This window comes from Lactuca serriola, chromosome 1 (genome assembly GCF_051521515.1).
Source record: "Lactuca serriola cultivar US96UC23 chromosome 1, Lser_US96UC23_V15, whole genome shotgun sequence".
In the NCBI taxonomy this organism is placed as follows: Eukaryota; Viridiplantae; Streptophyta; class Magnoliopsida; order Asterales; family Asteraceae; genus Lactuca; species Lactuca serriola.
The window spans coordinates 21,380,289-21,393,216 of NC_136408.1; the positions used below are offsets into that span (position 1 = coordinate 21,380,289).

Below are 12,928 nucleotides of genomic sequence, written 5' to 3' on the forward strand. Positions count from 1 at the left end.
TCTAACAGGGGCAAAACTCAAATGTTGTTTATCTGAGGGGAAGCTAAATCTAAGGGGAGCTGATATTAACATTCTATCATATCCTTATCATCTATCATTCACAGCAACTCATGATATGTTGATTATTTCCACTACTCTTACTGCTTCTACCGTTGATAATCAAAATGGGGGAGGAAGGAAAGTTCTTATTCTCAGGGGGAGCACAAGATGAAGAATTTATTGAAGATAGTTTTGACATCATTAAATATGGGGAGATTGCAATGTCACACCTTATGATCTGATGAGTCAAATACAATGACATGTTGACCACCATCGTCAGCTCCAACGTCAGAGTAATCCCATGATCTTAGTAATCTTTGTATATTAAGAAGATATCATTTAGGAAGATATTAGTTTTGTATATTAGGAATATATCTTTCTATATTAGGTAGTTATAATATGTAAATATAGAATATATAACATATTTGATATCTTGGTGATAAGGATATGTTTATATGTAGATTCGATACAATCCATTTAATCAAGGGATTCTCTAGTTTAGAATAGTATATATACAACATTAGGGTGAAACCCTAATGTTAACGACTTGGTGTTGTCATGTCTTGGTGATCGTCTTTGTGTCAACCCATTTTCTTGGTGAAAGAAAACTTTGTGATTATTTGTGTTCTTCGTTTTCTGTTTAATCTTTACTTTTTTTGTTTGTTGTTTCTCAAACTTGAGTGCATCCGATCGATACAAAATTTCAACTCTGTACCCACGATCTGACCAAACCTTAAATTCTCTGTGTCCATGGAAGACTCTGGTGGACCCGTGAGGAACACAATGAAAATCTTCCAGATCAAGAACACTTTGATGAGAGCCTACTTCTTTACCAAATGCAGCCATAAACCTTGAACGAAAATATAAAATCCCTGTTGTGTTGATTACTCTGACCCATCATGATGAAACCATAAAAATTGGACCATCTGATGATTCTCCAATCAGAATACCTAGTTCTCCCCCACCTAGGGTTCAAACCATCATCGAATGACGTTTGCAACCCTAAATCCTTAAACCAAATTAAACATGAAAATACTTGAATTGACTCTTAGGATGCATATCACAACACAAGATGATCCTAAGAACAAGAAATCTCTAAATCTCAGTTGTAGACTTCAGAGACCTTTCTCCCAGCATCGCCCTTTAAACCTAGCGAAATTGACCAGAAAACCATTGGATAGACTTAACACCTTTTGAATTTAAATTACGCATAGGAAACCATACACTTGGAGAGTTAATCCACAACCTTATCCTCCCCTTGGAAATTCAAGAATCCACTTATAGATGCTCAAAACACAGCTTTGACAAACTAAACACCGCTACAAAACTCTTCTGCCTAGAACATGATCAACTCGAAGTCTCCCCAGATACATCAGATCTCCCAGAATATGTGTTATGTATTCCACCAGCGAAATGGACTTCACCTTGTCCATAACCACCTAGTCTCAAATATCCATTTGTTGAGACATAAAGATGATTTACTGCGAACCAGAATTCACCTTCCTTCAGCAAAACCGATGAGGAGATCACAATCTCCTATCTAAACCATCGACTATCCCACAATCGCTCTCTCCTCCCTTGAGCACAGGAGGTAGGAAAACACAACCCCGATACAACAAGTAACATCCCTTGCCATCGGCTGACCACTCAGCTTTAGGCTGCAATCTTCGAGTTGATCATCGCAACAACTTCCTTCTTGAGTCTCGCGACTTAGACTGGCACTACTTCAAGCAAGGTCCTTGATGCATCTGAATCAACCAAACTTCACAGGTTTGCACCTACCAGACCCAAACAGCCATGGACACTCAGACCAAAACAATTATCATTCTCATTCTATACAATCATAACCGATAGGCCGACAACGACGAGGATGACTACAATTAACTCTAGTGCTATACTACACTATCTAACCTCCACTAGCTTCATAGCAACCTTTTCTACCCTTCTTGATCCCCGTACGGATCCTGTGGTTTCAGTAGTATGGGCTCTTACTGCCTTCCACACCTATCCGTACGTGTCCCAAGAAGTATCTAAAACTCCCTAAGTTGCTAACTAAACCACTATCAATCTCAAATACATGTGCCACCATAGGCACACACTAATGCTCATCCAAGACTCTCTCCTTATAAGATTCTTCTCACGTATGAGAATGCACTATAATGCTTTCCAGAAATCCTACCACTTCTAGGGGTATCAGTACACCCAAAAGCTTAGAAAGCAATCACAAACTGCCTAGATTCCCAACTTAGACTTCCTCATTCATAAGTGCTCGCATTAGCACACTCTAGCACTCCCCCGAGATCACTAGGAATACTCACCCCCACCCTGCTATTAGCGGTGAAAGATTATGGGTTTTACATGCAATAACACGGTAAAATCCTTAAAACTTAAGGGTACATGCAACCTACTAGATCTATGTCATAAAACTATTGAGGTAACATTCTATTGAACAACATGAACACTAGGTATTTTTGAATTTGATAAATAAGTTAGGAAGTACATACCTTTTGATTGTTGTATTAAACAATCAATACTATCCTACTTGAAATACTTTTGGAAGCAAGTACCACAAGTATCGTGCCTCTGATGGTTCACACCCACATCCTCGAAACCAAGGAAACATAAAGAGAGAGGAGAGAGAGATCAAAATTTAGCTATTCTTATGTCTAAATGACATGGTCAAAATTGCTAGGTATAGGGAGCTTTATGTAGTGCAACTTGGAAACCCTAGATAACCCTAAAAGGAATAAAATAATATTATTTCCTTTTGGTAATTATCTAGCTTCCTAGTTATCCTCCATGGATAATTCTAGAAACCCTAGACCCTACTAAAACCGTTCAAGGCTATAGGAAGGTTCTGGAATGCTTCTATTCAACTATTGAACAATTACACTTTAACCCCTGTACTTTTAATTAATCTAATGAATCCTAAAATTAATTCCAATTAATTTCTGATTAATTCTTAATTAAATAATAATATTTCTAATTAATATATTATTCTCATAATATATTAAGAAATCATTTATTTTGATTTATAATTAATTTATTAATCATATAATAAATTAGTAAATCAATCTCTCTCTCTAAAAGTTATCCCATTCAATTACTAGGTTTGAGGGCGACCCAAAAGGACTGTGCTACCATCAATTCAAGTATATACCAATTATAGTAATGGGCTTAGACACTTAATCCAACAATCTCCCACTTGGATAAGACTATAACTATAATAACCTGTATAACTTTTGAACCGATCAGCAAATTGTGGCTTCCAAAAGCCGCTGTCGAACTTTGACCTAGTTAGTTACGTGTGCTAAGATAAGCGATCAAATATTCCTTCATTCTACAAGATATCGTATGGACATGACACATGGATTGAAATCAATCTCATTGTCTTATGTTTCTCGATTTCCTGATTTATGACGATTGAATTCAGACAACTAATTGAACACATCAGTTTAGTTCGGGCTTGGCCAAGAACTTCAGATGTTGACATCAAATAATCAAGGATCCCAAAGATATCGCTTTTCCCATTAGGGGAAAAGGAATGAATAAAATTTGACTCATAAGCTTGTATCTTTTACTCACCAAATCACACATGACACTACGTTTTATAACATCAAGCTACTGACACATTTTTGCAATACCAATGTACAACCGACTTGTAAATTACAACTCATACATCTTAGTTTTAAGAGTAAAAGATATTGTCATCTCAGAATTAATCTTAATAGAATCCATGAAGTAATTCTCTAAGCGTGTGTTTATCCAATACTCAAAATCTTCATTTTTCTAAGTACTCATGAACATTGTACCAACCATTGCAATGACTAATCTCCATAGACAATCTATAATTCAATTCAAAATCTCCATTCAATTCACTACTTACTTCCAAAAGTATGAGCGACTGTGGAACTTCTAATAATCAAATTATTCTGGAAGTAAAACATGCGAAGTGAAACACAATAATAAAGTAATTAACTATAGTCTCAAAACTATTGAATATAAATAAAACTCTTATTATTTAATCACCATAATAATCAAGGCTTTTATTCATTGTATTGTGTTTCGAGTAATCAACTAATCACTTGAATTTATCATCAGGCATTATGAACATGTATACTATGCCTCTCTATGGTCCTTCCTTTATGATCAGATTGACTGGACACTATCCCAATGATGTTCAATTGACAATTCCAAATTCTTGTCACCGTCTAAAATGTATTGGAATTCCCACCTAACATGCATTGAGTTTTTGTGATGCTAAGGCTTCTAAGTCACAAAGACTAAGCCAACGATATTACAGAATATTCCATTGGAACTTTGTTACTAGAAACAATTCCAAGATAATGAAGGTTCTAATTCAAGGTGTGCCTCTTGAACACTTTTCTTGCATTAAAGTTTCCAATTCACATGTAGACTCAATAATCAACTTCCTTTATGGAAACTTTTCCACATGACCATCAATTGTGACCAAGAATCATCTCAATCTAAAACATGTCACTATGGTTCTCCCAAACAAAACCATACTTCCAATTATCTACAAGCAACCAATATTCAGTAAACTTTAGAATGTTCTTGATAGTTGCTTAACAACTTTAGTCACTCAAAAAATTCTAATCATTTTCCTCTAAATGCTCAAGGCATTTGGAAAAATCAAAATAAGTGAATATTATAGCATATGTAATCGATCCTATATTTGAAGCATATGAGACACAATTTATTATGTAAGGATCTCATATTTGTTCCGACTCTTGCTATAATATTTCTATACATTGAATTTCCTATGTTGAATCATTTCAACAAAAAAATTCATATATGGTTATGACTAAACCCTATTAAATTATGCAATCTAAACCTTTAGATTCGAAAAGAAGTATGAGTGCCCTCTCCCTTAAGTCTATTATAGAGAAACAATTCCCAAACTTTTGAATTTGAAAATTAGAAAACTTTGTTTCCTATGAACAGTATTGTCAACAAACAATACCAGCATAACAATTATGATCCCACTAGCTTTGACATGTACCTAGAAATCTATTGGACTTCTAGAAAGAAATACTCTTGATTTTTTTACTGAAATACAAAATTCTGTTATGCGTTGCTTCAATAAGTCTTTTACTACGCTTCTAAAGATTATACACCTTCATTAGATAGCATATGTGTAAGTTTAAACCCTTTCAGAACTTGTAGATATATGTCATGAAAGTTCAAAGAATTCCTTGTCATTCCTTACAATTCGAAATACGAAAAAAGATGTTGTAATCTGATATGTGCATATTTAGTGTGTATTTAGTATAGTTTTTTATTCATATATTAGCTAAATTATCGCATATTATGGACAAAAGGTACTTAAAAGTGTTAAATTATGTTTTTCAGTCCAAATATGAAGCTCGGAAGCAAAAGGAAGCAAGAGAAGCAGTTAGGAGCTCGAGAGTGGAATGAAGAAGGAAAAACACTAAAAAAAGCTTCTACTCGTCGAGTCAGATAGCGACTCGACGAGTCCGGTCGAGGAATCAGAAGGATAATGACTCGGGATCCCAGATAGTTATCGCAATACGGGGAATGTGAGAGGGACTCGACGAGTCACCACTTGACTCGACGAGTCGGATCGCTTATTTAAAGATAACTCCACAGATCGAGAGGAGGGAGTTCTGGGACGATTCAGAAGTATTTTGCTACGATTGAGAAGCCTGAAAAACCCTAGAAGACGACAAAGGAAGCTAGAATTCGATTCCGGAGAGTAATTAAGGCAAAATTTCATCATTCCATATATTCTTTTGTTTATTCATCATGACTAAGCAATTTGACTTTGATTGTTTGCTGTTATTTACTTTAATTATGAGCTAAAACCTTTAGACTTCTGTTTGGGGATACAAAGTTGACAATATGGTTTGATTGATTGGTAGGATTAATTCTAAGTTGGTGATTTTTTGTTATTTTAGCTTGCTAAAGAACCTTGTGTGTGAATAATAATTAATTTTCTGTTAATAGGAAGATAATTGATTAGCATGAACATCTATTGATTATTGCCCTCATATGATATATTGTGACCACATAGTTATATGTCTAGGATTAATGAATATGAAACTAGAATTAATAAGAAAATTGAGTAAATTCATGTGCAAGCTTGTAAGATGACTATCAAACAAGAGGTTAATTAAAAAGACTAAATTAGTTAACTATTGCAAGTCTAACTTAACCCGAATAATTAATCTAGTAAATATAATTAAATTAGACAATTGGCCACTGTTTGAGTTAGTTTATTTGCTAAGGATTAGGGTAGTGAACATGAACCTAATCACTTGAATCGGTAACCAACGAAAGAATTAATCCATTGCACTATTACCTTGAAAGTCAACCATAGAGTTAACCGAGTTGAACTAAACAGAAGTTCCTTTCCAATTATTGAATCTAGTTAAATCGTTATTTTCTAGCTTTAAATTAGTAATAATTAGTAAGTTTCTAGTCTTGTAAAACTAGAGAACAACCCCTGCTTTTTAATTAACTTAGATTAAATTAGTTTTTAGTTTAATTTGCCGTTCCCTGTGTTCGATACCCTGCTTATTTAGCTATACCACAATTGGTAGGTTCACTGCCTTTTGTGTGTTATTTGATAATTAAAAGTAGGTTTAAAACTAGTGGGTTTTACACACATTAAGTTTTTGGCGCCGTTGCCGGGGAACGGTTCTAAAATTAATAATAAAGTCTAGTTTAATCGATCCTTTGTGTGGGATTTATCTTATACAAAGTTATTTACAAAGCAAATCCAGTAAGTAGGCTTAGTTTTATTACAATTCCGTTTTTTTTACTAGAAATTTTTCTTTTCTGTTTTTGCCTTGCACTCGCCGAGTGCACTCGTGCCGACTCGGCGAGTCCGTCGCTGTGTTAGTCTTTATTTTTTTTATTCCGTTTTTGTTCCTTTTACGCGTTTCGTTTCTTTTGTTTCGTTTTTTTTTTCAGCTGTTTCATGACCCGAGGATCGGACACACCTCTAGTACCACCTTTGGAAAACCCGGAATCCGCACTAAAGAGAAGCAAAGGAAAAGCCGTAGGAGAAACCGCAACTTCAAAAAACTCACCACTCAAGAACTTGAAATCCGTTTTCAGCAAGAAGAAAGGCAGCAAATCAGGAGCATCCAGTGCCTCGTTAACAATTGAAGAACCAATTCACGAAGATATCGAGTACGAGACCGAGGAAGAAGAAGAGCATATTTCCGAGCACGAAACCGATTCCGAAGAAGAGTTAGCTATCACTATGGCTAACATCGATGAAGTCCCCATGGGGGAGTGGAAGAAAAGGATGCGTGATGACACCGGGCCGGGACTTGTGCAACCCGCAATTCCCGCAACCGCTACGTTTGAGCTAAAAGGCCATATTCTCGCTCAACTCAAGGAGATCCCTTTTTACGGGAGAGATCATGAAGACGCTTACAAGCATTTGGACGAAGTAAATGATGTGGCCGATTACTTCAACGTGCCTAATGTTCCACGCGAGACCTAGCTTCTTCGAATGCTTCCTGTCACGTTTAAAGGCGCTGCAAAAGATTGGTTAAAATCACTTCCTCCCGGATCGGTCACCACATGGGCCAAGATGAAAGAAGAGTTCATTGACCATTTCTGCCCACCTTCCAAGATAGCCAAGCTAAAGAAAGCCATTGCCAACTTTGAGTAACAACCTGGTGAATCTCTTTATGAAGCTTGGGAAAGGTACAAGAGCCTACTTAGAAATTGCCCACACCATGATCTTAAAAGGCAACAAGAGGTCTCCATCTTTTATGATGGAGTTAATGTCACCACAAGGCAACTACTCGATTCACAAGGCCCGCTCACCCGAAAGCCACCTCCGGAAATAAAGGAATTAATTGAAGAATTCTCTAAGCATTCTAGAGAATACGACAATCCGAGGAATGAAGTGAGTCGTGGAGCAGTAAACTCGGTGAACGATGGCATGGCGGCGGTAATAGCTAAACTCGATAGCCTAGACCGAAGAATGACGAAAATGGATCAAACGATCCATGCTATTAGGGTAGGATGCGAAAATTGTGGCGGCCCCCATCTTACCAAGGATTGTGAGCGAGACGAGAATGGAAATAGAAAGGCTCAAGTATTCTATTCCAGTGGCGATAGATACGATGAAGACTGGAGGAAACCGAAGAAGGAATGGCTCCCATACGAAGAATATAAAAAGGCTAAGGAGGAGAAATACAAACAGAGGGAGAGGGGATTCTATCAAAAGGAAGAGCCGGTGACGGAAAAGAAGGCAAATTTAGAAGATCTACTCACAAGGTTCATAACCGCGTCCGAGAAAAGACATAATGATCACGATGTAGCAATGCAAGAAACCAGAAACATGTTGAGGAATCAGCAAGCTTCCATTCTCAACATTGAGAAACAGCTGGGACAGCTTGCACATCAAGTGAATGAAAGAAGACCGGGTCAACTTCCGAGCAACACCGAACCCAATCCAAGAATGGAGAACGTGAGCGTAATAACCTCCAGCAGTGAAGAAAAACTTACAGAAGCACTAAGGATCTCCAAGAGGAAGGAAGAAAAGGTAGAAGAATCGGAGCCAGCCAAACCCGACCCGACTTGCCGAGTCACTCCTATGGACTCGACGAGTCCATGCGAAATTGAGAAACCTATCAGTTCTTCGAAACCTTATAAGCATCCACTGCCATACCCAACCAAAGCCATGCCTGCAGAAAAAGTTGAAGCATATAGAACCTTCATGAATCATGTTAACACTTTACAAGTTAATGTGCCATTTGTGGAAACAATACTTCAAACGCCTAAATACTTCAACTTGCTTAAGGGCCTTTTTGCTGCTAGGAAGGATTTAGCAGAAGTTGCAGAAGTCTTGATGAGTGAACTGCCTAAAAAGAAGGGTGACCCAGGAAATATTGTGCTTCCGTGCCAATTTGGTAATAAAGTCTTCACACGAGCATTAGCTGACTCAGGGGCAAGCATCAATATGATGCCTTTGTCATTCTATAAGAAGTTGAATCTACCAGAACCAAAACCAGTGAATATGAAGATCCATTTGGCGGACAAGACAACAATCCATCCAAAAGGCGTTTGTGAAGATCTCCTTATAAAAGTTGACAAGTTTATTTTTCCAGTAGACTTCGTGGTTGTTGATATGGAAGAAGACCCCGAAATTCCAATTATTTTGGGGGAGATCTTTCTTGAACACCGCGTGTGCTTTAATTGATATAAGTGAGTCTACATTGACATTGAGAGTGGGTGATGAGGCTGTGACGTTTAAAGCTATTCCAGAAATCAAGCAAGGAGAGGAAAAGATTGATGAAGTCTCAATGATCCAATTGGATGATGAGATATTAGAACAAGAGCTTGCACGTTTGATGAAAGAAGACCCAAGCAAGTTTGTGATACACTCTGAAGAAGAAGGAGATGTTAACAAGGACTTGGATGAATTAGAAAAGCTACTGGAAGGAGTCCACTCAGAAAAAACCCAAGAATTTATGGAATTCGTACCGACTCGCCGAGTCACTTTAATGGACTCGACGAGTCCAGTCGATTTGGGCAAACACTTGGCCGACTTAGATCTGCTTGTTACTAGTCCTTCACATACCTTGGATTTCAATAATATACAGGATTCTTTAGAAGAACAAACAGCAGAAAGAGGAAAGGAAAGGAGAGTCCAATACGCCGATGTAGCATGTCTTCATACGGTTCATCTTGAATATGGGTTAAGCACCGGAACGAACGAAGAGATAAAGGAAAGGAAGGAGGAAGCTGATCACCTATTCACCACTAAACCTAGAGCACGGACCATTATGAAATATGAAGTTATTAAATTTAAAGAGAAGGAGGTTCAAGAGTTGGTGAAAAAGAAGGGGGTAAAGAAGAAAAAGAGAAAAAGGGAAGCCCAAGCAGTTGAAGATGAGGCAATGAAAAGAAAAAGGGATGCATTAAAAAGGACTTACAAGAAAAAGATCCACGCTTACAAGACCAAGTACAAATCACAAAAAGTTAGGCGTGCGTTCCCGATGCTCGAAGATGACAAAACGTAGATGGGAAGGAGTCTAGCTAATGACTCCTCAAAAAGAAGCGCTTGGCGGGAGGCAACCCGTTATATAGAGTTTGCTTTCTTTTACGTTTTAGTTTTCTTTTTATTTTCCCTTCGTTTTTTTTTAAATCTTAATCTTCCAAATCATCGGGCATGTCTGCTTGAGAGTGTGCATAAGCTAAGTGTGGGGTGAAATGATTTACAATACATAACAAAATTTTGAAAATTATGCATTTTTTTTACGCGACTCGCCGAGTCTGACCACGACTCGACGAGTCCGCATGGATTTCAGAAAAGAATTGACTTCGCGACCAGACTCGCCGAGTCTGACCACGACTCGACGAGTCGGTATTATTTACAGAAAAAAAAAATTTCGAAATTACTTTTACATTGGGTAAGTAGGGTTTTAACCCTAAGAATCAGTTTTCACAAACCACACTCGTCGGGTGCCGCTATTTTCATTCTCTCTCAAGCATTCATCATTCTTCTTCAAGTTCTTTCAAATTTCTCAAGCCCAATCCAAAAAGGTAACAAATTTCTTCCTATTTTCTGTTAAGAGCATGATTATAAGGCCATCCATGATAGTAATTGCATGAAAAACCCGTTTTTGAGAAGTATTAAATTTCTAGGTTTTTGATTTTTCATGAATTAAGTTGTTTTGAATGTCTATTTTGGCCTTAATACATCAATACTAAGTGTTAAGACAAAACCCTTGAAAAAATTTACAGGTTTTATGTTCCAATTTGTAGTGACCCGTCGACAGGTTGCGCGACTCGCCGAGTCGGGCCTGGACTCGACGAGTCCAGTCGAGTTACAGAAAGCAGACATTTTTTTTAATTATATTATGTGTTTTCTGGGTTTTGTGTGTTTATTTTGCAGACATCATGTTCAGAAGGGGACAAACTTCAAGTGGCAACCAATGGGAGTTTCCATGGCTAAACTTCCCGCAAATTGAGTCCGCCTCAACAATTAGGAAATGGAAGAAGAAGCTATTTGATATTAAGAAGAAGGAGGTTTATGTGCCAAACAGGATTGATTGGGAGTGGCTGCAAAGTGTTCGATATGAGGAGGAATTAGCTCCTTACCTTTTAAAGGAGTTCCAACATGAAGGCCAAACAATGATCTGCGACGGGTGGAGCCGGGTCTTCCGTATACAAGAGCCGGTCTATTTAGAGCTTTGTTTGGAATTTTTCTCCACGGTGTCTTTCACCGGGGGAGTGGATGTCTTACACCCAACAAGCTTTAGTTTTTGCCTAGGGGGAGAATTTCGTCAATGCTCGGTAGTGGATCTTGCCTGCCGACTAGGGATCTACGATCAGCCCTTGGTTTCAAAAAACATCTTTCGGGCCTTTTTAGCACAAGCACATATGGCATTTCCCGATGGAGTTACAAGCACGGGTTGGTGGAATACCATTGGAAATAAAGTTTACATCCCGAAGTCTACACAGGAAGGGAGCATCCGATCCCCAACTCACCGCCTCATTCACCGCCTTATTTCCTCCACCATCAATCAAAGAAAAGATGATGACAAGGTTTCCAATCTTGACGTCTTCTATTTATGGAGTATAATTACACCCGACGTCTTTTGCAACATCCCTTGGTGTATAGCTTCATACCTTTCGGAGGGTGTGGTCAAGGATCGCAAAACCTCCCGTATTAATGGTGGGATGTTTGTCACCCGATTGGCTAACTCATTCGGGTTGATGAACCGCGGTGCATGGAACTTCATGACATTGATCCCGACACCTCCGTTTAATCCCATTCTTTTTCGAAGAGCACGGATTATTGAAGACTATGGTGGTGACCATTATGCCATCCCAAATGATGACCCCGTTGTTGGTCCCGAAGCACCGGGAAGGAGGGTAAGATCAAGAAGAGAGCGGGATGTGGAGGACGAGCTGCCAGTGATTCCGGTCGAAAATGAAGATGTACCAATGGATTGGTACAATGTGGAGATGAGGCGGATGCAGGATCAAATGGCGAGGGGGCTGAACTTTTGCAACCAATCCCATATACGACTTTTTGACCACTTCAATATCCCACATATTGATGGTGGAAATTACCCCTTTATTCCATCTTGGGATGAGGTGATTGCTGCGAGACGAAGTGGAGCCGGAGGAAGTGGAGCCGCCAATGATGATGAGGAGGACGAAGATTGATTTTTGTGTTTTAATTAAACAATTTTTATTTTGTTTTTATTCTTATTTGGTGTGTATGACTTGTTTGAGATTTTATTGTGTTTAATAATTGTATGCTTTAGTTATTTTTCAGGATTGGATTAGGATTGCTTGCTTAGGATGGTTTAGAGTTATAGCTTGGATGTTATCACGAGTGAAAGCGAGTCATGGAAGTGGAACTTTAACGTCAAAGTGTCGAGTCTGGTCCTTAGGGGGTATGGGCAATTGAGTCTAAACATGGGGAAGAGTTAGAGACGTTTTTAGAGGCTAAAACAGTTGCAAAATACCAAGTTTTTTTCGTTCAGTGGCCTACTCGACGAGTGCACTAAGCTGACTCGACGAGTCGCCTTGTATTTCTACATATTCTGAGAAGGCGCACTGGTACTCGACGAGTCCACCATAAGACTCGACGAGTCGTTCAATTTTTATACCGACGGACTGCTGATTTGATGCTGCTACTTGTCCCACTTGCTCACTTATTCTTCCATATCCATTCTTGAAGATCTTACACTGATTTCCGCGTATTTGGAGCGACCCACACGAGACGAGACACCCAAGGCATGGATGAGATGTTACCATATCTAAAGTTGATTGAAGTTGGAGCTTAAATGAGAGTGATCAACCTATCCACTGCTATCCCAGGGGAGTTTGTTCCAATTCCCTCTTTAGTTTCTTTTTATGTTTT

General features: G+C 38.4%; 1 non-coding gene across 1 annotated transcript; it reads right to left on the reverse strand.

Moving 5' to 3' along the window:
• Nucleotides 1-7,675: 7,675 nt before the first annotated feature.
• On the reverse strand, nucleotides 7,676-7,782 carry LOC145080838 (small nucleolar RNA R71). The gene has a single exon (XR_013695419.1). It is a non-coding gene; the product is annotated as a small nucleolar RNA R71 (small nucleolar RNA).
• Nucleotides 7,783-12,928: the final 5,146 nt, after the last annotated feature.